Source organism: Cervus canadensis, chromosome 5, assembly GCF_019320065.1.
Source record: "Cervus canadensis isolate Bull #8, Minnesota chromosome 5, ASM1932006v1, whole genome shotgun sequence".
NCBI lineage: Eukaryota > Metazoa > Chordata > Mammalia > Artiodactyla > Cervidae > Cervus > Cervus canadensis.
In genome coordinates this window covers 60,576,072-60,600,746 of record NC_057390.1, presented here as the reverse complement: position 1 = coordinate 60,600,746, position 24,675 = coordinate 60,576,072, and the positions used below count along the sequence as shown (strand labels likewise).

Sequence of the window (24,675 nt, the reverse complement as noted above, 5' to 3'; positions counted from 1 at the left end):
ACACCATCCTAAGACACACCAACCAGAGCCACCGGCCACTGACAATCTGCTACTGAGCAGAAACTAACTCCCAAAGAGAGGTAAGATGAGCAGCACCTTGAAGGGAGGTCAACAGAAGCCAGCAGAGAAGGTCGACACATGTACAACACATCCTTCCCTCAATGTTGACAAAATGTTATATAAGCCTTTTCCTGCGCCCAGATGCCACTCAGGGAGAGGAAGAAGAGGGACTAAGAGAGGGAGGAACCTGAAAGAAAAAGCAGAAGCCCAGAGACTCTGAGCTTACCCGGAAAATACTGCTTCAAAGTAGAAGAACCCAATTTCACGCAAATGGAAAAATTTTACTTTTTTTTGGTGACTCTCTACAAACATGTGCTTCAGGACAAGATAGTATCAATTACAAAAAAAGGGTCTCCATGATTGTAGGTGAACTAGACTTATTATTGTGGTCATTTTACAACATGAACAAATATCAAATCACTATGTTATATACCTGAAACTCATGTTATATGTCAATTAAATATATTGAAATAAAAATAGTGTCCGTATTTTGAGCACTACTGGGACATGGTGGGTAGGTTTCCAGAAACCCCACAATCACTTCTTACCCTGTCCTCTGCCCCATGCACACACTTCACACCACTAAGGCAGGAAGGAAAGCCATCTCCCCACCCCTGCCAGGCAAAAAAGAGGAAGGGAAGACTGCTGTATTAACCCATCCCCATCCAGTGAGTGGATCTAATACCTGGAAGCAGGGGAGTGGGTCAAAGCTTTCAGCAACACTCCCGCCTGCAGAAGCAGCAGCAAAGGAAGGCATGGAGGGAGGGACGGAGGTGCTCTTTCCTCTCAGTGAGGCTCACTGCTCACAGGAGTTTTCCAAACCCAGTGGCAAATTCTGCGGGTTCCATGATTCCAGCTGGAACCAGGACTCCCCCTCTCCGCAGGGCCCACTCTCAGGCCCCGTCATTAACCACATCATGTCAGTGCTCCCTCAGAAGCCACCTCAGGAGCATTATGCCCCCCTCCCTACGAGGACATTCGAAGCAGGATAGAGGACGGAGATGTGTGGCTGCAGAGTTACAGTATTTCCCTCCAAACTGGAATTCATTATCGCTACTTGCTCCTCTGTCCCTCTCAGATCTGCAAAGCGTAGGTCACAGTGACTTTGTTTTTATTGGCCTACCGCATATTGAAACCATTCCCGCATGTTGATACTGAATATCTCAGCCAAAACCTTGTGAAAATCACTCACTGTGCAGAACAACAGAACAACTTTCTAAAGTTAAACGTCTTGGGATATTTTATCTTTTCAAGTACATACCAAAAGCAATTAAGTTCAAACTAGGGAATACAGTCTTTGCCAGTTTCCATTCTTGACACATATGCGTCTGTGTTTATAAGTTCAAAGACCTCACAAAGGATCAAATCTCTAGCTTTAATGTTCTCTCTGCAAGTGAAAACCAGTCCTGCGTCCTTCCTTAAATCATCTGCAGGAAAGTCCGTGGCGTGAGGCCTCTACCCCAGACACCCCTGATGTGGCCCAAAACACGGGAACAGGAACCCACTGCTGTCCTCCCCTCTACTAGAGCCCAGCACAACTGGTTGAGAAGTAAAACATCCCCAGGGTGCTAAGCAGAAAAGAGGCATAGCATCCCTCTGCGGCAGAGCCAGTCTGTCTGAGCTTTTACTGCGCCGACACAAATCACAGGGTGGTTCGACCATTCACGGTGGCCTCATTCTTCTGGTTCCTTTTCCTCATCTCCATCCCAGGTCTTCACACTCAATCGCCTTGATTCCAGGGAGTTCTCCCATTAATCTCTCGCCCCCTGCTTCCTGGATTCTTGGGGCCTGAGACCACACTGTCATTTTCTCCTTAGTTCTCTGGGGGCCACACTTTCTCTCTTCCCCTTCTTTCCTCTCCAACACGAAGGCAGGCCTTCACCAACGGGATCTGCACATGAAGCTGCTGGGTGATAAGTCTTGAATGTGCTGGAAAACTCCTGAAAACCTGTGGCAATTCTGCATACCACCCATCACCCCAAGATGATCTTTCAACACTGGTTTTCAAATTAGAGTCAATCCTCATGAAAAGATTCTATAGGTGCAAACTCACCTACTCACCAAAATTTGTTTGTAACCCTCACATCAATACTCACTCATGGTCATTCATGAACAGACGCAGAACGACAAAAAATCCAAGCAATGCGACACACACATCCCAGCAGAGTTAAGTAGGGAGACACTTTGCCTCCCTGTTTCAGCTCTCATGCTGCAAACAACTGTCTTTCTGTAGTTTCTTTTAAGTGCCACTTTTTAATATACTTTTTAGCTTTTATTGGTGATTTTCCTGCTAGAAATGGCTGCCAAGCATAGTACCAAAGTGGTATCTAGTGTTCCTGAGCATAGAAGGCTGTGGCGAGCCTTATGGAGAAAATAAACAAGTTAGAGAAGCTTCATTCAGGCATGAATTGTGGGGCCATTGGCCTTGAGCCCAGTGTTAACCAAGCAACGATGTGTATTAAATTAGTCTTTGAACAGAAATACATATAAGACAAGGTTACATATTAATGGGTTGTAATAGAGGCTCACAGGTACCTAACCCTGTGTTTTCCCTTAAGAACAGAGGTTCAGGATTTGCTAATTCAGTGTTCATGGTGACTTTATAAAACATAACTACCACAAATAACAAGAGTGGACTTCAATGGTGACCATTTTATAATATATCAATTCAGTTCAGTTCAGTCGCTCAGTCGTGTCCAACTCTTTGTGAGCCCACGGACAGCCTCACGCCAGGCCTCCCTGTCCATCACCAACTCCCGGAGTCCACCCAAACTCATGTCCATTGAGTCGGTGATGCCATCCAACCATCTCATCCTCTGTTGCCCCCTTCTCTTCCTGCCCTCAATCCTTCCCAGTATCAGGGTCTTTTCAAATGGGTCAACTCTTCACATCAGATGGCCAAAGTATTGCAGTTTCAGCTTCAACATCAGTCCTTCCAATGAACACCCAGGACTGATCTCCTCTAGGATCGACTGGTGTTATCTCCTTGCTGTCCAAGGGACTCTCAAGAGTCTTCTCCAACACCACAGTTCAAAAGCATCAATTCTTCGGTGCTCAGCTTTCTTTATAGTCCAACTTTCACATCCATACACGACTACTGGAAAAACCATAGCCTTGACTAGATGGACCTTTGTTGGCAAAGTAATGTCTCTGCTTTTTAACATGCTATCTAGGTTGGTCATAACTTTTCTTCCAAGGAGTAAGCGTCTTTTAATTACATGGCTGTAGTCACCATTTGTTGTGATTTTGGAGCCCAGAAAAATAAAGTCAGCCACTGTTTCCACTGTTTCCCCATCTATTTGCCATGAAGTGATGGGACCGGATGCCATGATCTTAATTTTATGAATGTTGTATAGAAATATTGAATAACTATGTTGTATACCAGGAACTAACACAGTATTATGGGTCAATGATACTTCAAAAACAGACTCATAGAAAAAAAGATCAGATCTGTGGTACCAAGACGCAGAGGTTAGGGGGAGAGGGAATTGTGTCAAAAGACACAAATGTCCAGTTATATGAACACACTAGAAATGTAAGGTACATGATTAATGTAATCAAAACTGCTGTGTGTCATACATGAATACTGTTGAGAGCAAATCCTAAGTGTTTTCATCACAAGAATAAATTTTTTTAAATTTTTTATCCACATGAGACGATGGATATTCACTAAACTTATGATGGTAATCATGATACATATAAGTCAAACCACTATGCTGTATGCTGCTGCTGCTGCTGCTGCTAAGTCGCTTCAGTTGTTTCCAACTCTGTGCGACCCCATAGATGGCAGCCCACCAGGCTCCTCTGTCCCTGGGATTCTCCAGGCAAGAATATTGGAGTGGGTTGCCATTTATACCTTGAACTTAATACAGTGCTATATGCAATTCAGTTCATTTCAGTCGCTCAGTTGTGTCTGATTCTTTGTGACCCCATGGACTGTAGCACACCAGGCCTCCTGCAATTATATCTCAATAAAACTGAAGAGGGGAAAAAAAGACCTTATCTTTCAGAAAAAAAAAAAAAGAGTGGACTATAAATATAACAAAGAAGTCAAACAGATTTTCAACATTATGGGCAAAAACACTCTTTTTCAGAAGTGTATTTTCAAAAATATTATCCCGAAATTTGTTTTCATCTATTGGTAGAGCAGATGCTTCTTCACTCTGACATCAGGCTCCGGAGCACCCTCACTCCAGACTCTATCCGCAGTGTTCCCTCTCCTCCCTCAACTGTTCCTTTCTGGGGAACCTTCCACATGTGCCTCAATTTCTGCAAGAAGCCTGCTCACCTCCTTCAATCCCTACGATCTAGCCACAATGTACAACAGAACTGGAACTCATTTATGAAATCCATATATGTTTCTGCCATTTTTTACTTAATGTACATTTCACCAACCCCATCTCTTCCTTGGTGTGAGTTTTCTATTTCCTTCCAAGGTTCACAATGCATGCTAGAGGGCTTTGTATTTTTGCGGCTGTGAAATAAACTGTGTTGATTCCATGGAAATGCTCTCAGGCTCCAAACTTTCCTGTTCCTTGTGTGATGCCTTCTATTACTTCATCACACTCCAGGTGGGCTAGACCATCATCATTTGTGTGCTCTCTGTCCCTCAATCTTACTGGAAGACTTGAAGGGAAAGATGCTCTTCAAGCACAGCACACAAAAATGTCAAAAATCATTATATGTGTCAGGGTTCCGCCATGATATAATCAGTGGGCTTGATGCACAGTACTCAACAATCCAAGTAGATCATGCATTTGCAACTAGCTAACTTGTGGATATAAACAGACCAGACAACCTTCTTCTCCAGGGTTTTTGTACTGTCTCAAATGTTTTGAAGTAATCCTTCCCTGCCCCTGGCCCATGCTCCTCCCCTGGCATGTCACTTCATCCATCTCTCTACTAACAGTGGCACCTGTTCGAAATCAAATACACTTTTAAATCTCAGTTCTTCCAGCAAATACTTGAAGAAGGATGTACTTTAGTCCATTCAAGTCACTACAACAGAATACCAAAGACTCGGTGGTTTATAAACAAATTTATTTCTCACATTTCTGGAAGCTGGAAGTCTGAGATCAGAGTGCCAACATGGTCAGGTTCTGATGAGAGTCTTCCTTCCTGGTCCACAGACAGCTGTGTCCTCACAGGGCGGAAAGAAAAAAGGCAAGAGAGCTCTCCAGGGCGTCTTTTGTAAGAGCACTAATCTCAATCATGAGGGCCCCACTCTCATGACCTGATCACCTCCCAAAAGCCCCACCTCCTAATACCATCAGATTGATGGGTTAGGATTTCAACATCTGAACTTTCAGAGGACATATTCAGTCCACAACAATCCTATAAAATCACCATTGTGTGACCCCAGGAATGAAAGTATTCATGCACTGAGCATCATTGGCTGCTCAAAGAGAAAGAGAAAGAAAATCTTATAGTGGAAGAGTACAAGACCAGTTATGAAGTATTCTTACCAAAAATAAAATCATATCTGAATTGGACCAATCCTGTGAATCCAACCCCAATTACAGAAAATACAGAGCAACATGTCAAACCAACAACGTGGAGATGCATCTAGCAAGATCCAGATTATGAAAGACTCAAATAACTTGATTTGTTCGAGAGATCAACTGCAAAGAGAAAAAATGAGATGGAGGGAGAACTTAGATTTAAACAAGAATTAAAACATAACCAACTGCAATTTGTGGACCTTATTTGAATCTTCATTAAAATAAATTGTAAAAAAAAAAAAATCACACTGTTGAGATAATTGGAAAATTAAACACTACCTGAATATTTAATGATATTAAAGAAGGATTGTTAAATATTTTAGATACAATGGTATTATAATTAATTTCAAAAGAAAATGGAACTTACGTTGTAGAGATTCTGAAATATTTGTGGATGAAGTGATACGAATGGTGTAGAATTTATTTCAAAATAATTGATGGAGGTGAGTGGAAGATTAGCAAGAGGCTGTTTAGTTGGTTAGAGCTAAGTGCAGGCACAGGGGGCATTTGTTATGCCATTCTGTCTACTTCTGGTCATGTTCAAAATTCTCCATAATGCAAATGATAAAATGGACACAAACAACGCCAGCTCTTGCCACCTACCAGCTGTGTAATATTGCCTAGTTCCTCAACCTCTATGAGCCTCGGTTTCCTCAGCAAAATGACCTGCCTATTATTCTGAGAGTTAAGATGGGTAAAGCACAAGACATATGTCAGATCATTAAAATCTCTATTTTTCTTCAAGTATCTTTCAAATCTTTATCTCCAGTTCTAATTACCTATCCGCAACATGAGGCTCTTATTTCCAGAAACTAAGAGATTCTTTCCCAAAGCTGGCACTTTTAAGCAGAAGGACTGCCTGCCTACTCAAAAACCATCTGCACTTTCGTCTCTGCTTTTAGCCATAATTTTGTTTCCAATGTCTCCTGCTCCCCTATTATCTTTGCTGGTGACTGTGGTTGATTCAAGAGTTTGCCTCCAACCCACTTCTGGCCACTGGGACATGAGAAGTCTGCTAAGGGTTTCTGGGATTGGATTCTTCTCCCTTTAAAAAAAAGATGCACAAGGAAGAAAGAATTCTTCTTTCTTTGCCATAGTTACCTCTAAATGTGATGCTGTAACAGTCATCCTGTGACCATGAGTACAGACAGCTTAGGAGGAACTTGCTAAGGACGGCAGAGTAGTAAGGCACGAAGATTCTGGGTTCTCAGTGATGTCACTGAGTCACTGAGTTGGCCAGTCCTGGATTTCTTGTCGTCCATCATAAACAAGCATCATTATTGGTCAAGCCACTCTAGAGTACGGTACTCTGTTACTTGAAACTGAAAGTGTCCTAAATGAAACAAGCTCAGCAGAATCACCTGCAGAAGGAGAGGCAGTTACAGGTCTGTCTCCCCCTCACCTTTCACATCTGCTATTTCTCCACTGAGGGCACACTCCCTCTTCCACACCCCCAATTCCTTTCTCATATGCTACCATCCCCATTCCCACAGGTGTATGTCATGTCCCTTATGAGTACTGGGATAAAAAAAAAAAAAAGGTGAGAATCAGCGCAATGAGCTGAAGGTGGCCACAGATGTGTTTTGTTTCTCTTCTTACCCTCTCTTCCTAGGACAGTGCCTGGCAAAGTTAAGATAGATTTAAGTGTAAGGGGGAAGAATAAATCCATAAATAAATGCCTTGCCATCTCAGAACTTTCAGAGTTAGACTCAACTCCCCCCAAATACTTCACAAACAACACACTTGTGCATCATCTCTTGCCTGGACTACAATGGCTTCCAGTAGGACTCCGTGTCTCCAGACTCCCCAACTCCAAAAACACAGATCGTTCTCTACCTCTCTTAAAAATCTCTAGGAATTCACAATTAGCAACAGGATCAAGTCCAAATTCCTTTCATGGAACAAGATCCTTCTTCACATAACCACAACCTAACTTTCCTGCTAAATTTCCTAATTCCCTCCTCTCTCTTCCCCCTTCAATCCATTTCTAAGTTCCAGCCACACCAGTCCCGGGTAGAGTCATGAACCAGCCTCTTACTCACACTGTGTTTTTTCTTTCCACCCTACCTATCTAGCTTAACGAACTCCTGATCATCCCTTACTACTTCGCTCGGATATCAACTTGTCTCCACTTCCAGACATAGCTGGCCGCACCTCCTCATTTTTCTCATAGTCCTATGACCACATCTCCACAACAGCACCTGTCAGGTCACATTAGAATTATCTGTTTAAAAGTTCTACTAAACCAAAAAGTATTCCAGAGATGGAGCCGCATCCTTACTCCCTACAGTAACTGACACTGAATAAAAGGTGTTGAATTATGGAAAAGAAGGAAGGAAAATACCGGCATTTTTCCACTTGCTAAGTCTAGAAAGCTGGAAGTCATGAATTCTCAGAGCAGAAAGGAATGTTACAGATCATCGCGGAAAAGCCTTTACTTTAAAGATTTAAGTAAATTGACTCTTCTTTGATCCCCTTTACACAGTTTGTCACCAAATCCGTTTGTCATATCCTCCTTGAAAACACCCACCAGATTCCCCCCACCTCTCCATCCTGCTGACCCCACCCAGTCCATTTCACTCATTTATGCTGGGATTTCTGAAAGGGCCCTCAAAAAGGGTCTCCTCTCCCTTCTCCCTTCTGAGCCATCTTGTGCACAACTGACCCAAGAAACTTTCTAAACTAGGTACTTTTAACATGTCACCCAACTGCCCCAAAGAAGTCTTTTCCATTTCCTAGTGGCCTTATTTTTCTAAGCCAAGCTCTCACTCCACCCCCACCAGCCTGGCCTTCTAGAGTTATCTGTGTCATCCTTTTAGTCCAACTCTTCCGCACACTCCCATACCCACATGCCACACCACAAGTGTCTTGCAGTGTCAGAAAATATGGAAGCATTCACTTCTGCCTCTGGCTTAAGTCTACTTAGGCCCCAAGACACTAGCTGCATGTCCTCCTGCTCACCTCTGCTCATTTTAAATCCAGTCCTCCTTCCAGGTCCCCCAGTATACCTCCCCTCCCTCCCTGCACAGATTAGACTAATTCTTCCCTTTCCATGAACTCCCATGGCCATAAAATTTACTGTTCTGCCTCCCACTTAGAACACAAGTGACTAAAGGGTGGGGAGTGTGTCTTGAACAGTCTTCCTCCCCCACCTTTGACTATCACTACCCTACTCTTCCTTTAAGACTCAATACAAATACCACCTGCCTATGAAACTAAAACACCAATGTCTTTGAAATCCTACAGAACTTTGTCAATATCTTTCTTAAGGCATTTATCACTTTCTTTCTATTGATGGAACTGTTTGCTGCTGTGTTTCAGTTTTCTGAACATAGGACAACCTCCTGGAAGGCAGGATTTGGTCTCTCATCTCTGTATCACAGGCTTACCTGGTGGCTCAGACAGTAAAGAATTTGCCTGCAATGTGGGAGACCTGGGTTCGATCCCTGAGTTGGGAAGATCCCCTGGAGAAGGAAAAGGCTACCGACTGTAGCCATGGACTGTACAGTCCATGGGGTCGCAAAGAGTCAGATACAACTGAGGGACTTTCACTTTCACTTTCATCTCTGTATCCCATCATCCCAGGTGTCCTCAACACTCACTGGAGTGCTTTGTACAGAGTAAGTCCTTATTGTAAGATTCTTCCTTTGAGCACCTCTGTTTCTGTGTGGTTCTTAACACAGGTGCTGAAGGCAGAAACTGAGAAACACACTGTGTATGTGTGTGTGTGTGTGTGTGTGTGTGTGTGTGTGTTTCGAGGCGTTTCGAGGCAGAGGGGTGAGAAAGAAATACAGGCACATTTTTGTGTCCAGGTACATGTGTGTCCCCCACATTGATATCCATGTGAAATCTTGTTTAAATTGTTCTCAGGAATAAACTTGAAGGGGGAAAGGGTTATAAAAGATAAGGCAGAGAGATGGGTCCACTCCCACAAGGTTGGTCTTGGCGATCCCCAAGGAGATTACTGGTTTGGGCACTGAAAGCCCTACACCCAGCGAGACCCCCAGATCCTGGGAAACCTGGACAGTGGATTACCCTAGCCCCACTTTTAGCCCCAAATTTTAGCCACCTCCTAGTCCCCTTTTCCTAACTTTTTATGCCACTGTTCATTCACCAGCATAAGCATGGGGTAAACACATCAATTTATCATAGCCTAGGCCACACGAAACGCTGATAATTCTTTAAATTTTCCAACACTGAATTAAGCCCTGCTCTGCAAAGTGGGTGTTTTAGATCTTCAAAGAAATTATTTCAGCAGATTAAAAATACTTTTGCTATGTGAGGTGCTTTAGTAAAACAGAAAGCAGGTGGGAAACACACTGAGATTATGTCAATACCCTGGAAATGTTATGGAATGGCAACTTATTTTCTCAATTCACCCTCAAATCACATACAAACAGTTGAGGTAAAGAATCTTCCAGAAAAATGTCAATATTCCATATTTGGTTCTGAGAGTTCCTTTTATTTATAAAATATTTTAAAATCCTTCTATCTTCTTGATACTTAGTTTGATGGTTTTAGAAGCCATATTCTGAACCGTGGTATTTTCAAGTCAAATTTTTATGCAAACAAAGCAATCTACAAATGTTCGGAAACAATGAACTGTACATAGAGCTTCAAGCCTCCATGACAGTCTCCTTGCTGTTGGCTTGGTGTTTACAGCAATCTTCAGTGTGGGAATATGTTCTCCTACATTTCTATTAGTTCCCACAAGGGAATGACAAAGCCCTTTCAACACTTCTTAAAGCCCTCCTTTTAACCCTCCACCATGTCTAATGCCACAAAGCCAACATCTGAAATAATCATGTATGCACTGGTGTGATACCTGAGGACCTATAAAATGTACTTAATTTGGTAAAACATTCAGTTAATATTCTGGGAGTTTCTACAAGCTTCAGCATGCAAATTGTTCTAAGTGGACTCAAGTGACTGAATTTTTTGCTGGATTAACTGGAGGTTCAGACACCTTCTAAATCCACCATTGCAACACTCAAAATATGTGACTAACACTATCCATAACACTGATAGAATCAATTATTTTTAACAGGAAGAAAACCTTAAACTGTCCCTTCACATTGGCTGTGCCATCAGCTGAATACGGGTACATAACTTCTTGTAGAAATATGATTTGATATGAGAACATCTGTAACCGTCTGGAACATATTTTTCCCAGGACTTTACTTCGAGCTCTCTACAGATATCAGATGTTCTCCACAGAATCTGTGACATATCTTAGGATTCTTGAATAAACATCAGTTATGCCTCTGTCTTGAATAGTGTCAATCTGAATTGAAAATCTGCCAGCCTTCTTAACATCACCACCAGCAGACTTCTTAATGAATCTGTTGATACTGTGGATAGATTTCTATTAAAATCAGAGTTGTATAAGCTCATCTTCCACTTACTTTAGAAACTCACTTTAGTTTCCAAAGTCCAAGATGTGTTTGAGCAACAATCTGAGAAACACACACAAGGGTCCTATCTTACCACTTGTATTTGCTAGAGCATTTTTCATCCTGTGATAATTGATAGGGTCCTTTACCAATGTCCTTAAGTCCATTAATTAAGCAAAATAAAAATACTTCAGCACAACTGGTTCTATCTTCATGTTCTTTTGATTATCAAATGAAATACTGGAGGTGTTATTAATAGCACTTATTAAATGGGAAGCTTCATCTCTTATACCAGTCCCTCTGACATAAATGTTCTGTGAATTACATCTGAAGAACACAGTGCAAAAAAATAATCTACTTAATTAAGCTCAGTAAAGTTGTTTCAGATATGCACAGAGGTGTATATACAAAGACATTCTTCTAAAAGATATCTAGTAATTCCAAAAATTTGGAAAAACTTGCACTATAGGGAATAGTTAAATGATTTATTATATATCCCTACAAAGAAATGTTATACTGTTATTAAAATTAATGTGGTGAAAATATTTTTACTTACATGGAAAAATAGTCCACCATTACAGTTAAGTAGGGGAAAAGAGAATTTAAAGCTAGTATTAGAGAAGTTGCTCAGTCATGTCTGACTCTTTGTGACCCCATGGACTGTAGCCTACCAGGCTCCTCCGTCCATGGAATTTTCCAGGCAAGAGTACTGGAGTGGGTTGCCATTTCCTTCTCCAGAGGATCTTCCTGAACCAGGGATCGAACTCAGGTCTCCTGCATTGGAGGCAGACGCTTTATCACCTGAGTCACCAGAGAAACCTAGTATTACAGTATAGTAAATTTATGTTTATATACTTTTTTCATTATATATATCCACATTGCATGGAAATAAGTCTGAAAAGATATACACTAACTAACACAAGCAGCCATCTCTGGATGGTGGAATTATGGGTAAATGTCATGTTCCAGCTCTTCTTTCTACTGCCGCTACCACTAAGCCAAGCTCTATCAGTGCCCAGGGCAGAAAGAGAGAGAACCTGAGCTACATGCAAAAGACAAAAGGTGCTCATAGATTAACGGACTCCCAGAGGCAATAGCTTTGTTGGTAAAGAATCTGTCTGCAAAACAGGAGACCTTAGTTCGACCCCTGGGTAGGGAAGATCCGCTGGAGAAGGGATAGGCTACCCTCTCTAGTATTCTTGGGCTTCCCTTGTGGCTCAGCTGGTAAAGAATCTGCCTGTAATGCAAGAGACCTGGGTTCGATCTCTGGGTTGAAAGATCCCCTGGAGAATGGAACAGCTACCCACTCCAGTATTCTGGCCTGAAGAATTCCATGGACTGTATAGTCCATGGGGCCGCAAAGAGCTGGACACGACTGAGCGACTTTCACTTTCGGAGGCAGAAGGTTCTGGAGTGGGAGCTGAGAATGTACATTTCTAACTAGCTTCCAGGTAATGTGGAGGCTGCTGAGTAGCACCTCCCTAGAGTTTTCCTTCACCCCAGCTCTCATTAACCAGCTCCCTCATGCCTATACTCCCTTCTATTATTAATTGTGTGTGTGTCTCGATTCTTCCACTAGAATCGAGTAAAGGCGCGGGGAGGCCACAGCTCCTGGTCCAAGTCTAGTGTCTTCCAAACAGCAAGTACCCAATGCATGCTGTTGCAGAAATTAACGAGGAGACTTTCAGGCATGGTGGGAGGGTACTGAGAAAGATCTGTGACATTTACTACTGCTCATGTGGAACCATGGCATCATAAAAAGCCTCACCTACATATGGGCCAGAATCTCTGGGGGCAGGCCAAGGAATCTTCACACCACAAGCTCTCCAGGTGATTCATCTGCTCACTAAAGCTAGAGATTCTGCCCAGGAAACCAGAAGAAAGGGAGGATTCTTCATTGAGATAATGAAAGCCCCTGAAAAAATTTGAGAATGTTTTCAGGGAACTTTATCACACTCTATCACACTTTAATCCGTTAACACTGGAGTATGAATTAGTGCCTCCAATTAGCACAGAAAAGAGAAAATAGACACAAAGTTGATATGATGTGATAAAAGAAACTTTTCAAAGGTCCAGAGCAGAGCTGAGAATCAGCTTGAGGACTGGATGCCTGTTTCCAAGGGAAGTGGAGATGATGTATATCACACTAGCCAGAGCGCCTCTTGCTTTCAGGCATTACAATCCCTAAAACAAAGAGATTTTTAAAAAGAAAAAAAGACAAGAAAAATGTGTCTGTTCCTATTTCCCAAGAATCTTTATGCAAGCGCCACACTCAGAGGCCAAGAGCGCACTGGACTCAGAACATTTGGTGACTCGTTCCTTCCCACGTGCTACCGTTCCCAGCTGTATCTGCTGAGAACCAAAGTGTTGGGATCTTATAAAAGGCATTTTGAGAGGCCACAACACTTCCTCTTCTTACTTCAACATGAGGCCCTCAATTAAGCCGGAACTAATTCTTATGACAAGTTACAAACCGCAAGCCAAAATAATGAAAACATTGACACCACTCACGCTAGCGGAAGACTTCAGGGAGCTCCCATGACAAAGCCCCTGTTATTCACCCAGCTCTCCCAACGGTTCCCAGTGCCGGGCATGGCAGCCTCCCTAAGCCCTGGAGAATGAGGCAGAAAGCAGAATTTCCACTGTGGCACTAATTCAAGCTTCCAGCAGATGGTTCTGCCGATTTGACCAACTTTTTCATAGAAATTTTCCTCTAAATCAGGATGATGCAGAGGGAAGAACACTAGACTCGGAGTCAGAAGTCCTGGATTCCATATCCCAATTTATCAAAAATGGACAGCTGGAACAGGTTCATTTATCTGAGCCCGGCAATGTGTACACTTGTGTGCACATGTGTGTGTATATGGGGTTTCCCTGGCAGCTCAGTGGTAAAGAATCCACCTGGAATGCAGGAGATTCAGGAGACACAAGTTCAATCCCCAGGTTGGGTGGATCCCTTGGAGAAGGAAATGGCAACCCATTCCAGTATTCTTGCCTGGGAAATTAAATGGACAGAGAAGCCTGGTAGATTACAGTCCACAGGGTCAAAAAGAGTCAGACACAACTCAGTGACTGAGCATGCACACAGGAGTGTGTACATATAATAGTAAACTGGTAGCTTCATAACTGAGATCTGAGCACATCCAGTGTGGGGGGGAACACCTGTCCCTCCAATTCTCTACATGCTGGTCCTGGGTGCATGTAGGTGCTTCTTTGCTGGAAAAGGAATTTGGGAGTATGGGTTAGACAGAAGGAATGGGGGCAGTAGATGATCATGATTCCACATCAGTCCTTCCACTCTCCCTGGGAGCAAACTGTCAAGCTGGATGTGGCAGGGAGTAATCTACCAGCACAGTGAGGTCCTAGTGGCAGAATAAGTGAGGCCTGAGCTCAAATGAGACACCCTCAGGGGACCCCAAAAGCAACAAAACAATCTTTAGGAGAGTTCCAAGGTCCCATGGTTATGCCAAGGAGAGGCTGAATCCCTCCAGAATTGAGTTTTTCCAATTAAGAAGACATCCCTCCTACTCGCTGAGGGGTAAGGCCTGGGGACATGGAATGGACACAAGAACGCTCCTGCCAATGCCTCAGGGCCAATATCAGAGTAGCTCACGTACAGAGGAGTGACTTGTAAACTACATCAGAGATCTAAAGACATGGGATGCTCCTTTTTCCTTTGTTTTCTCAATATGAGGCCAACACCCAAGAGATGAGAGCTCAGGCACCAGTGGCAGAATGAGCTCTCAGAGGGCCCAGGAGAGCTACATCGAAAAGCATCTTCAGGAAAACGGGTGAAGGCTCTCTTACTCTCCAGAGGGACCTCTGCAAACGGCAAATTCAATCAATTTTCCTTTGATACCAGATCTCCTCCCAGTTTTAGTTTCTCTGTCTACATACGGGGTAAGGCCATTCAAATACTCTACAGACATTCAAATCAGCATGTTCAAAATTAAATTCACCTCCTTCCATTCATAAATATTAAGTACCATTAAATATATACATCTGTACTTCCCCCAGACTCTAAGCTCCTTGAGAACCATGATCAGATTTTATATATCTTTGTATCCCCAATGGAAAGACAGCAGAGTCTCAATAGTAATTCACTGCATTGAAATAAACTGTTCCGCATTAGCTATGATAATGCTGGGTTTCCCAGATGGCTCAGTAGTAAAGGATCTGCCTGCAATGCAAAAGACATAGGAAATGTAGGTTCGAGCCCTGGGTCAGGAAGATCCCCTGGAGGAGGAAATGGCAACCCACTCCAGTATTCTTGCCTGGGAAATCCCAAGGACAGAAGAGTTTGGCAGGCTTCAGTCCATGGGGTCACAAGAATCAGACATGACTGAGCAACTGAGAATATGATAAGAGTAGCTGCTATAAGAAATGCCAAAATCTCAGGGACTAATATAATACCATTTTATTTTGTGTGCACTAAAGACCCAAAAATGGATGTTTCTAACTAGCAGATAGTTAGGAAGCCAGGGGATCTGGGATTATTCTATTGAGACCCAGGATAAGTCTATTATGTATCTCTGCCCTCCTCTAGTGTCTTAAAGTCTCTGCATTCAGCACACACATGGGTGTGTGTGTGTGTGACAGAGAGAGAGGGAGACAGAGGTTAACTGATTGAAAAAGCCTCCATTTACCTGTATCATTGACATAATTTTTAACTATTAATAACACGTCTTTTCACCCTCAAAAGTGTCCAAGGTTGAAGGACAAATGATGTTGTTACTCTACTTATAAACCATCTCTTAGATAATCTATGAGCCCACCATAAAGTTGCTCAAGGTTTATATTTTTCACCATGGGCAGCTACGAGCCAGTCTGAAGTAAACACTGTTAACAAAGAAGAAAGGTCAAGAGTGGCATATTCCATTGTACCTGATCATCATTTACTCTCCTGCAAAGTCAGATACATTCTTCAAACATTGAAGTTCACTTCAGAGAAATCATGGCCTTCTAGAAAATGCCTGCCCTGTGCTGTATCACAGCACTGCCCTCAACCTGAAGAGTCTGACACTAGAAAGCCAAGTCTTCTGTTGTAGTCATTGCTGAACTGACTTCCCAGCAAAAGACTGACATCTTCAGAAAAGCCACTTCTCCCTTCCAAAAATAAACAAAAAATATCTACGATCTGATCATAAATCCTTTAGTTACAGTATTCATAACATGCCCAAGAAAGAAATTAAGAAACTTCTTCCCAATGGTGAATTGCCACCCAACTTTAAAAGTAAAAGCCTTTAATTCTGAAATTATAATTATACAGACATGGACCAGCCTAACATGTATTTTTACTAACAGTCCTACTGCTGCTGCTGCTGCTGCTACATAACACAATAAGCAAAGGTGTAAAGGGAATGTTTAAGACTTAAGGGCAAAAAGTTTTCAGGAACCCAAGAGAATTTCACAAGATAGGTATAGAAATACATACCAAATACCAGAAAGGTAGAAGGAAATAACCTAAAAGTCTTCATTAGCCTCACTGGTGAAAACTTAGTTGGAACAACTTGAAATTACACAGGAACTCTTTGAGAAACACTCCGCAGTTCAACTTCGCCGATTCAGACTTATTTGCCATGTCAATCAGTCAGGATGAAAGAGGCTTTGCCAAACGTACATGCTTTCCCCATCTAACACCTTCTCTGGTTGAGCCTCGTGACGATACTGCTAAGAGGAATATGTGATCAAATGCTTAAGCATTAACCATGTGCAAGGAAAGCCATTAAATGAATGAACCTTCTGTGAATTAAATTGATTTTCTAGAAAATGAAAACAAAATTGAATCCAAGAATAAACTATCTTAAAATCACATTAGACAAGTGAAAACATAAAGTATTTTTTCACTGGGGCTATAAAAATTAAATTAGCTAAAAGAGGAAATAAATGCTTTTGTGTTCCAAGCAGTTCCACTTATTAGGACAATAGGTACCTATGAAAGAACCAAAACTCTAAAAAGAACTGTAATTGTTTCCAAGGATGATGCTTTGTGTAGACAAAGCAAAGTCAGCTTTCTCTCTAAGTAACTTTCCAGGAAAAGGAGAATCATATTCAGCGGCTGTTCACAATTGAAGAAGGGAAGGTTACAGAGAACCAGAAGTTCAGAGAAATCCACATTTGACTCCAAACTGGCCCCTTGCTGAGGACAGGGTGGGCATGCTAGCTCCCCCCACTTCACCCTCCCCCCTCCCCCCCCATTCCATCCCTCCCAATCTTCCCAAGAGTTCAGCTGCTGCAGTACATTTCTGCTTTTCATATACAGGCTGGCTCAAAATGCTGTTCTGGGCTCGGGAGGTATGCCATGAGGTCTACAAGAACATTTTTGTCATACCCAGATCCCTGTTTTATCAGCAGGTAAGTTCACAAGCTGCTATAACAAACAGGATCAGATTTCAGAAGCCAGACACAATTTCAAATGTCCAGGTCCCTCTTTTCCAAGTGATGGATCAGGGATCTAGGCTCTTTCTATCCTCCGACTCTACTGTCCTTCAACCAACTGGATGGGAGCAGCGAGTTGGCTCATGGAAAACTGTGCAGAACTCAATTTCAAGATTCTTCTAGAGGCACAGGCAGCTGGGAAATGTGTTCTCTGGAAAAAGAGGAAAACTGGACACTGGTGAATTCTACCAATTTCTACCACTCTGGATCTACCCATTTGTTCAGAAATCACTTGTTAATCTCTTTTGCACATCAGATACTCTCTCAAGGACTAGGGTAAATGTTGAGCAGTGTGCTGCACTTCAGTAATCACAGGCTTGCAGGACAGAAAAATGGGCACATACATAATCACAAACGATAACATGATAAATGCTATAACAGAGGCATGAGCAGAGGGCTGAGGAAACCCAGAAAAGAAGCAAGATCAGGAAAGTTTCAGGAACATTTGAGTCGAATCTTGAAAGAGGATGACAATGGCTAATGTTCTTTAATCATTTTCTACTCATTCAGTACCATTCCAGTGGTTTTCATGTATTAAGTCACCTAATCACCACTACTCTAAAGCTAGGTATTATTAGTATACCAATAAACAAGAAGCTGAAGCATACAGAGGTTTAGTCACTTGCTCAGGGTCTCACCATTTACTAGTGAGGCAAGGTTTGGACCCAGGCATTCTATCTCCTGAAATGACTCTTAACCAGAAAAAGCCATCAGAGTTCAACAGAGAAGAAGGACAAGGCCCCCTCTACTGACAGGAGCCCTGGATCAGCGTTCTGTACAGTAGAGCAGGTCTGGAGAACACACGCTGAAGAGGACTCACTGCACCCTCCCCACTCGTGCCAGGCAGCTATGGGTGTCACAGAGAAATGGCCTGGAACAGGAAACACCAATCCAAGGCTAGGGGGATGTCAGGACATTAGGAAGACAGGTCAGACTGGAGAAGGAACCCAGACCTGAAGAGCAGACTGTCCTGCTAAGGCAGGGCCAGAAGCCAAGCAAGGTATCAGAAGAGTCATTTAATATCAGCGAGTCATTTAATAAAAAGCCATTAAGAAGTTATTAGATTCAACACCTATCAATCCAAGTTGAAGCTGACCCATAGCCAAAAGCTGTTGGCAGGGGGCAGTGCCCTCTCCCTGTGTGCAGGTGATCCAGGGCTGTGCAGGCTGTCACTGTTACAAAGAAGAAAGTGGGATCCCTTCCTGATTCCCTAGGAATGCTGCATCCCCTGCTGAGTATTTGTAACATCAGCCTCTGAACACTGCCTGGATTCCACTCCAGCCATATGCCTGGCCTCCTGAGTATAGTAAAAGCAGGCAGGGCTCACCCACACCCAGGCTTGGTATCCTTCCTAGACACACAGGCCTGCACTCCCTAGTTCCCCTGTAGCTACATGGGGCCACATGATTAAGCAGAGCCACTGAAATGTGTGCAGAAGTGACCTGTTCCTTTTGGGACACCAAATAAAGAACTGGTCTCTAGTCCTCTGCCTTGGCAATGCTGGAAGCCACCTGTTGAGATGGCAGCCTAACAAGATAGACGGGATCCTGCCCAGAGCTTCCCCAAGCCCACACCAGACTTTATGAAAGCAAGAAATAAGCCTTACTTTTTTTTGCCTTAACGCCCTGAGATTTCTGGGTTTAGTTATGAATGTCATATAACCTAGCTAGTATATATAATACATTATATTTCAAGCCTGTGTCCATCACTGGTATTGTTTCTTCTTCTGTTCTGACCCCAAAACTCATGCCAACCTCACTTCAATAAAGCCAAGAGTACATATGCTAAAGGGCTTCCCAGGTGGCACTAGTGGTAAAGAACCTGCCTGCCAACGCAGGAGACCTAAGAGATGTGGGTTCAAGCCCTGGGTTGGGAAGATCCTCTGGAGAAGGAAATGGCAACCTACTACAGTATTTTTGCCTGGCGAATCCCATGGACAGAGGAGCCTTGTGGGCTACAGTCCATAGGATCACAAAGAGTCAGACATGACAGAATCAACTTAGCAAATACACTAAATCTAATCCACTAGTATGCAAATGTGGTTACTTATTTAATCAGTTATTAATTTTCACATTTTCTAACAAAACTATAAATAAAACTCCTTGATCAACACTTGGTATGTCACTGCCTATGTCAGAATGGTCACAGAGTCTGAGCTATTTCCTAACACATCCTCCTGCTTTAAGTGGGAATCTAACAGGATGAACTTTCCAGTAATGAGGCTTGACAACCTTGCTACCGCCAGGAGAAGCAGCAGTCAGGGTGGGAGGAAGGCTGCTAACTTCCTTGCTGAAGTGTTGATTAGCCTTCCTGCAACAAGCCTACTAGTGGAGGAATTCCTATCTGTCCTCATCTGAACATCTGATTCATGAATGCTTCCTGGGCCTCTCTGCACCCACCACACACACACACACACACACACACACGATATCAGCAAACTGCAACATCAACATTTCCAAAGGAAGCTGTATCAGTGCCAGTGACCCCCAAGTTATAAGAAAACAATATTCAAGAAGTATTAAGTATAAATTCAATCAGAATTAGAGAACATCTTTTGCTAAATTCCAATCTGTTTACTTTACTTCCTTGAAGTGACATGTACACACATGAAGACTTCTAGCTTCAACATGATGTCTATAACTTTCAGGAAAAAAATAGGGAAAAAATTGTCTTTTAATCTCTAGTACCAGTTGGGCAGTCAGACCCCAGACGTAAGCAGACAGAACAATATGCTTCTCTATCTAGAGGTTACTTAGAGAAACACACAATGAATTAAGCTTGCAGCAGAACAAGCTCAGAGAGAACGGGTTCAAAAACAAAAAAAATGCACAAATTGTATAACTACCTAAAAAGCCATGACATTACTTAGGTAAATTTTTGAAAGACAAATATTATGTAAAATGATAAATTTTACTAATTTACATTTTCTCAAAATATTTGTATAACATTTCATTTTTCAGGCTATTAAGAAACTCCAAATACACATGATTAACATTATCCCGGTCAAATACCTTGAATTTCTCCCACTTTTCCTCATTCTGTTATCTCTCATTCCTTCTCCCCTACCTATTCCCAGAATTCCCTTCTCAGATTTTGATGATACAATCTGGAGGTATAGAACAGATTACCACATAATAACTATTGTATTATATATCTTCTAAGAATGATTTTTTAGATTTGCTTTCAGCTTGTGAATAGAAATCCAATTACAGATTTTATATGTAATCCTTAATTATATTTATAACAACCTAGGTATACAAATGGAGAAGGCAATGGCACCCTATTCCAGCACTCTTGCCTGGAGAATCCCGTGGATGGAGGAACCTGGTAGGCTGCAGTCCATGGGGTCGCGAAGAGTCGGACACGACTAAGCGACTTCACTTTCACTTTTCACTTTCATGCATTGGAGAAGGAAATGGCAACCCACTCCAGTGCTCTTGCCTGGAGAATCCCAGGGACGGGGGAGCCTGGTGGGCTGCTGTCTACAGGGTCACACAGAGTCGGACACGACTGAAGTGACTTCACAGCAGCAGCAGCAGGTATACAAACAGATGCAGATGTACACTCAATGGTTTAAGTGTTTGCCCCAGCCTTTTTCATACTCTGGTTTTCCTTTTCTGATTATTCACTGCACCATCAACCATCTCTTGGTCACCTGGAACTTATCTTTATGCACTCTTTTCAAAACAGACAAGTAAAACCTTACCCAAGAGAACCACTATCACAGATAATTTTGAAGCTTTGCCTGTCAGAGAATATAACTGTTTTCACACATCAAAGACAAGCTGGCTGGGTATAAAATTATTGAATATAGTCTTTCACAAGCAAAACTCTATAGATATCTCTTTGGTATAGCTATCACAGAATGGTATGATTCTGGATGATGTTATCTTTCTTATTTTGGTATTTTGGTATTATCTATTTGCTACTCACTGAACACATGTCATTGTAAAAAGAAAATAAATAATAAAAATGAAGTCATAGATTTATGATGCATGCTGATTTCTACATTCTGCTGGACTTTGAAAGGCATGCCAATAATTGCTATCATTAAGATGAGAACCGAACAATAAGTCACATAAAGATACTGATGATACAAATGAATACTAAAAACTACTGCACAGTAATTTTAGAATTTACAAAATAATAATATTGGGATTTAATATCATTTCTATAGAAGGGGAAAAGTAGCGCATCTGGAACATATAATGAGAAGAAAACATCAGACATTCTCAAAACTCTCCAGATCTTCCTCAGGCAGGACTCTGAAATCTGAAAGCCACAGCCTTACAACTGAGCTCTAGCTCAAGCCTCTGTTAGGCTCCCAGCATACCACCTTTTCATTCAGAACATCTCCCCACCCCCTTGAAAAAGAGACATGTGAGACATATCAAAACTGATTATACTTTGGAGGAGGTCAGATGGAGAAGGACCATAGCATAGTTGTTAAAAACACAAGATATAGGTTCAGACCACCTGGGTTCAAGCCTGACTCTAGCACATACCCCACACCTGTGGGTGACCGTGAGCAAGTTAACTTCCACGTGCACTTGTTTCCTCATCTGCAAAATTAAGAACAGTATCTCCCTTATAGTATTGTTATAAGAACGGAGTCATCAACAACTTCAGATATGCAGATGATACTACTCTAATGGCAAAAAGTGAGGAGGAACTAAAGAGCCTCTTGATGAGGGTGAGAGAGGAGAGTGAAAAGGTTGGCTTAAAACTCAACATTCAAAAAACTAAAATCATGGCATCTGCATGGCAAGTACATGGGGAAAAAGTTGAAAGAGTTGAAAGATTTTATTTTCTTGGGCTCCAAAATCACTGTGGATGGTGATTGCAGTTATGAATTAAAAGAAGTTTGCTCCTTGAAAGAAAAGCTATGACAAACCTAGATAGCATATTAAAAAGCAGAGATATCACTTTGCCAACAAAGGTCCATATAGTCAAAGCTATGCTTTTTCCAGTAGTCATGTATGACTTGGACCATAAAGAAGGCTAAGCATTGATGCTTTCGAATTGTGGTGCTGGAGAAGACTCTTGAGAGTCCCTTTGACAGTAAGGAGTCCCTTCGAGAGTAAAGAAGGGACCATAAGAAGGGACCATAAAGAAGGCTAAGCATTGATGCTTTCGAATTGTGGTGCTGGAGAAGACTCTTGAGAGTCCCTTTGACAGTAAGGAGATCCAACCAGTCAATCCCAAAGGAAATCAACCCTGAATATTCGCTGGAAGGACTGATGCTGAAACTGAAGTTCCAATTCTTTGGCCACCTGATGCCAAGAGCTGACTCACTGGAAAAGACCCTGATGCTGGGAAAGACTGAGGGCAGAAGGTGAAGAGGGCAACAGAAGATGAGACAGTTGATGGCATCACTGACTAAATGAACATGAGTTTGAGCAAACCCCAGGATATAGTGAAGGACAGGGAAGCCTGGTATGCTGCAGTTCATGGGGTCGCAAAGAGTCAGACACAACTTAGCAAATGAACAACAACAAAACACAGTACCTGGCATGCAGGAAGTGTGAACCAAGTGTCTGTTATGAACAAATGAGTCACACAAAATAAGAGTAATAGGTTGACCTCCATTATCTGACATGTCCCCCAACAACATTTATGACCATCCAGGTGAGCCCAAGAGGCAGTCTTATTGCCATCTCAAACTAAACCACTCAGACAAGCTGAAGAAAAATGATGGAACTGGTTCAAGTCATGGGACTTACTGGTGCCAGAACTAGAGCAAGTTCTTCTTGTCCACTGTGCTCTGCCCTACACTCACCTTCAAGCCACCCTGTCATTGAGTCTGGTCATTCAGAGACAGCACCACTCCAGATCTTGTTACCCAAACACTAGGTGACACTGTCTTTAGTTTGCAAAGTAATTAGAGAGTCAGTAGTCAGTTCAGTCACTCAGTCGTGTCCAACTCTTTGTGACCCCATGAACTGTGGCATGGCAGGCTTCCCTGTCCATCACAAACTCAAGGAGCTTGCTCAAACTGATGTCCATAGAGTTGGTGATGTCATTCAACCATCTCATCCTCTGTCATCCCCTTCTTCTGCTTCCCTAGTAGCTCAGCTGGTAATTAGAGAAATGGTCCTTAAAACATCCCCCTACAAAATGAGGGAATCCTACTTCAGTTCTGTTAGTTTGTTTTGTTTTGCTTTGTTTTTAAAGACTGTCAGAGGGCAGGGAATGTTTTGTTTGTTGTTCTACCTAGGGATTATAGGTTTCTCAACTTCCTCTCAAGAGGAAGTTGGTTCAAACCTACAACTAGGAACCCTACATGAAGACTCAACACTGCTATTTAAAGCAATTAAAATGAAGGCAGTCTTTCATTTCACTCAGCACCTTGCTGGAGAGCTAGTCTCTCAGTCTTATGGTCTCACAATTAATTTGTTGGTACAATGAATCTAAATGAAGAGGAGGAATTTACTCTCATGCCTACCAATCCATACTAGAAAAATCTATGAGGGTCAATACCCTGGAGTATCCCCCCAAAAGCCTCTAAACGGGGAGTTCAGTTCAGTTCAGTTGCTCAGTCATGTCCGACTCTCTGCGACCCCATGAGTCGCAGCACGCCAGGCCTCCCTGTCCATCACCAACTCCTGGAGTTTACTCAGACTCATGCCCATCGAGTCAGTGATGCCATCTAGCCATCTCATCCTCTGTCGCCCCCTTCTCCTCCTGCCCCCAATCCCTCCCAGCATCAGGGTCTTTTCCAGTGAGTCAACTCTTCGCATGAGGTGGCCAAAGTATTGGAGTTTCAGCTTCAGCATCAGTCCTTCCAATGAACACCCAGGACTTATCTCCTTCAGGATGGACTGGTTGGATCTCCTTGCAGTCCAAGGGACTCTCAAGAGTCTTCTCCAACACCACAGTTCAAAAGCATCAAGTTTTCGGCACTCAGCTTTCTTCACAGTCCAACTCTCACATCCATACATGACCACTGGAAAAACCATAGCCTTGACTAGATGGACCTTTGTTGGCAAAGTAATGTCTCTGCTTTTTAATATGCTATCTAAGTTGGTTTAACTTTCCTTCCAAGGAGTAAGCGTCTTTTAATTCCATGGCTGCAGTCACCATCCACAGTGATTTTGGAGCCCAAAAAAATAAAGTCTGACACTGTTTCCACTGTCTCCCCATCTATTTCCCATGAGGTGATGGTACCAGATGCCATGATCTTAGTTTTCTGAATGTTAAGCTTTAAGCCAACTTTTTCACTCTCCTCTTTCACTTTCATCAAGAGGCTTTTTAGTTCCTCTTCACTCTCTGCCATAAAGGTG

At 42.5% G+C, this 24,675-nt stretch overlaps 1 long non-coding RNA gene across 1 annotated transcript; it reads right to left on the bottom strand.

Moving 5' to 3' along the window:
- Positions 1 to 4,942: 4,942 nt before the first annotated feature.
- Positions 4,943 to 22,305, bottom strand: LOC122441282. The gene is made up of 3 exons (XR_006269315.1): positions 22,165 to 22,305; positions 7,702 to 7,705; positions 4,943 to 4,955 (listed from the first exon to the last, which is right to left on the bottom strand). It is a non-coding gene; the product is annotated as an uncharacterized LOC122441282 (long non-coding RNA).
- Positions 22,306 to 24,675: the final 2,370 nt, after the last annotated feature.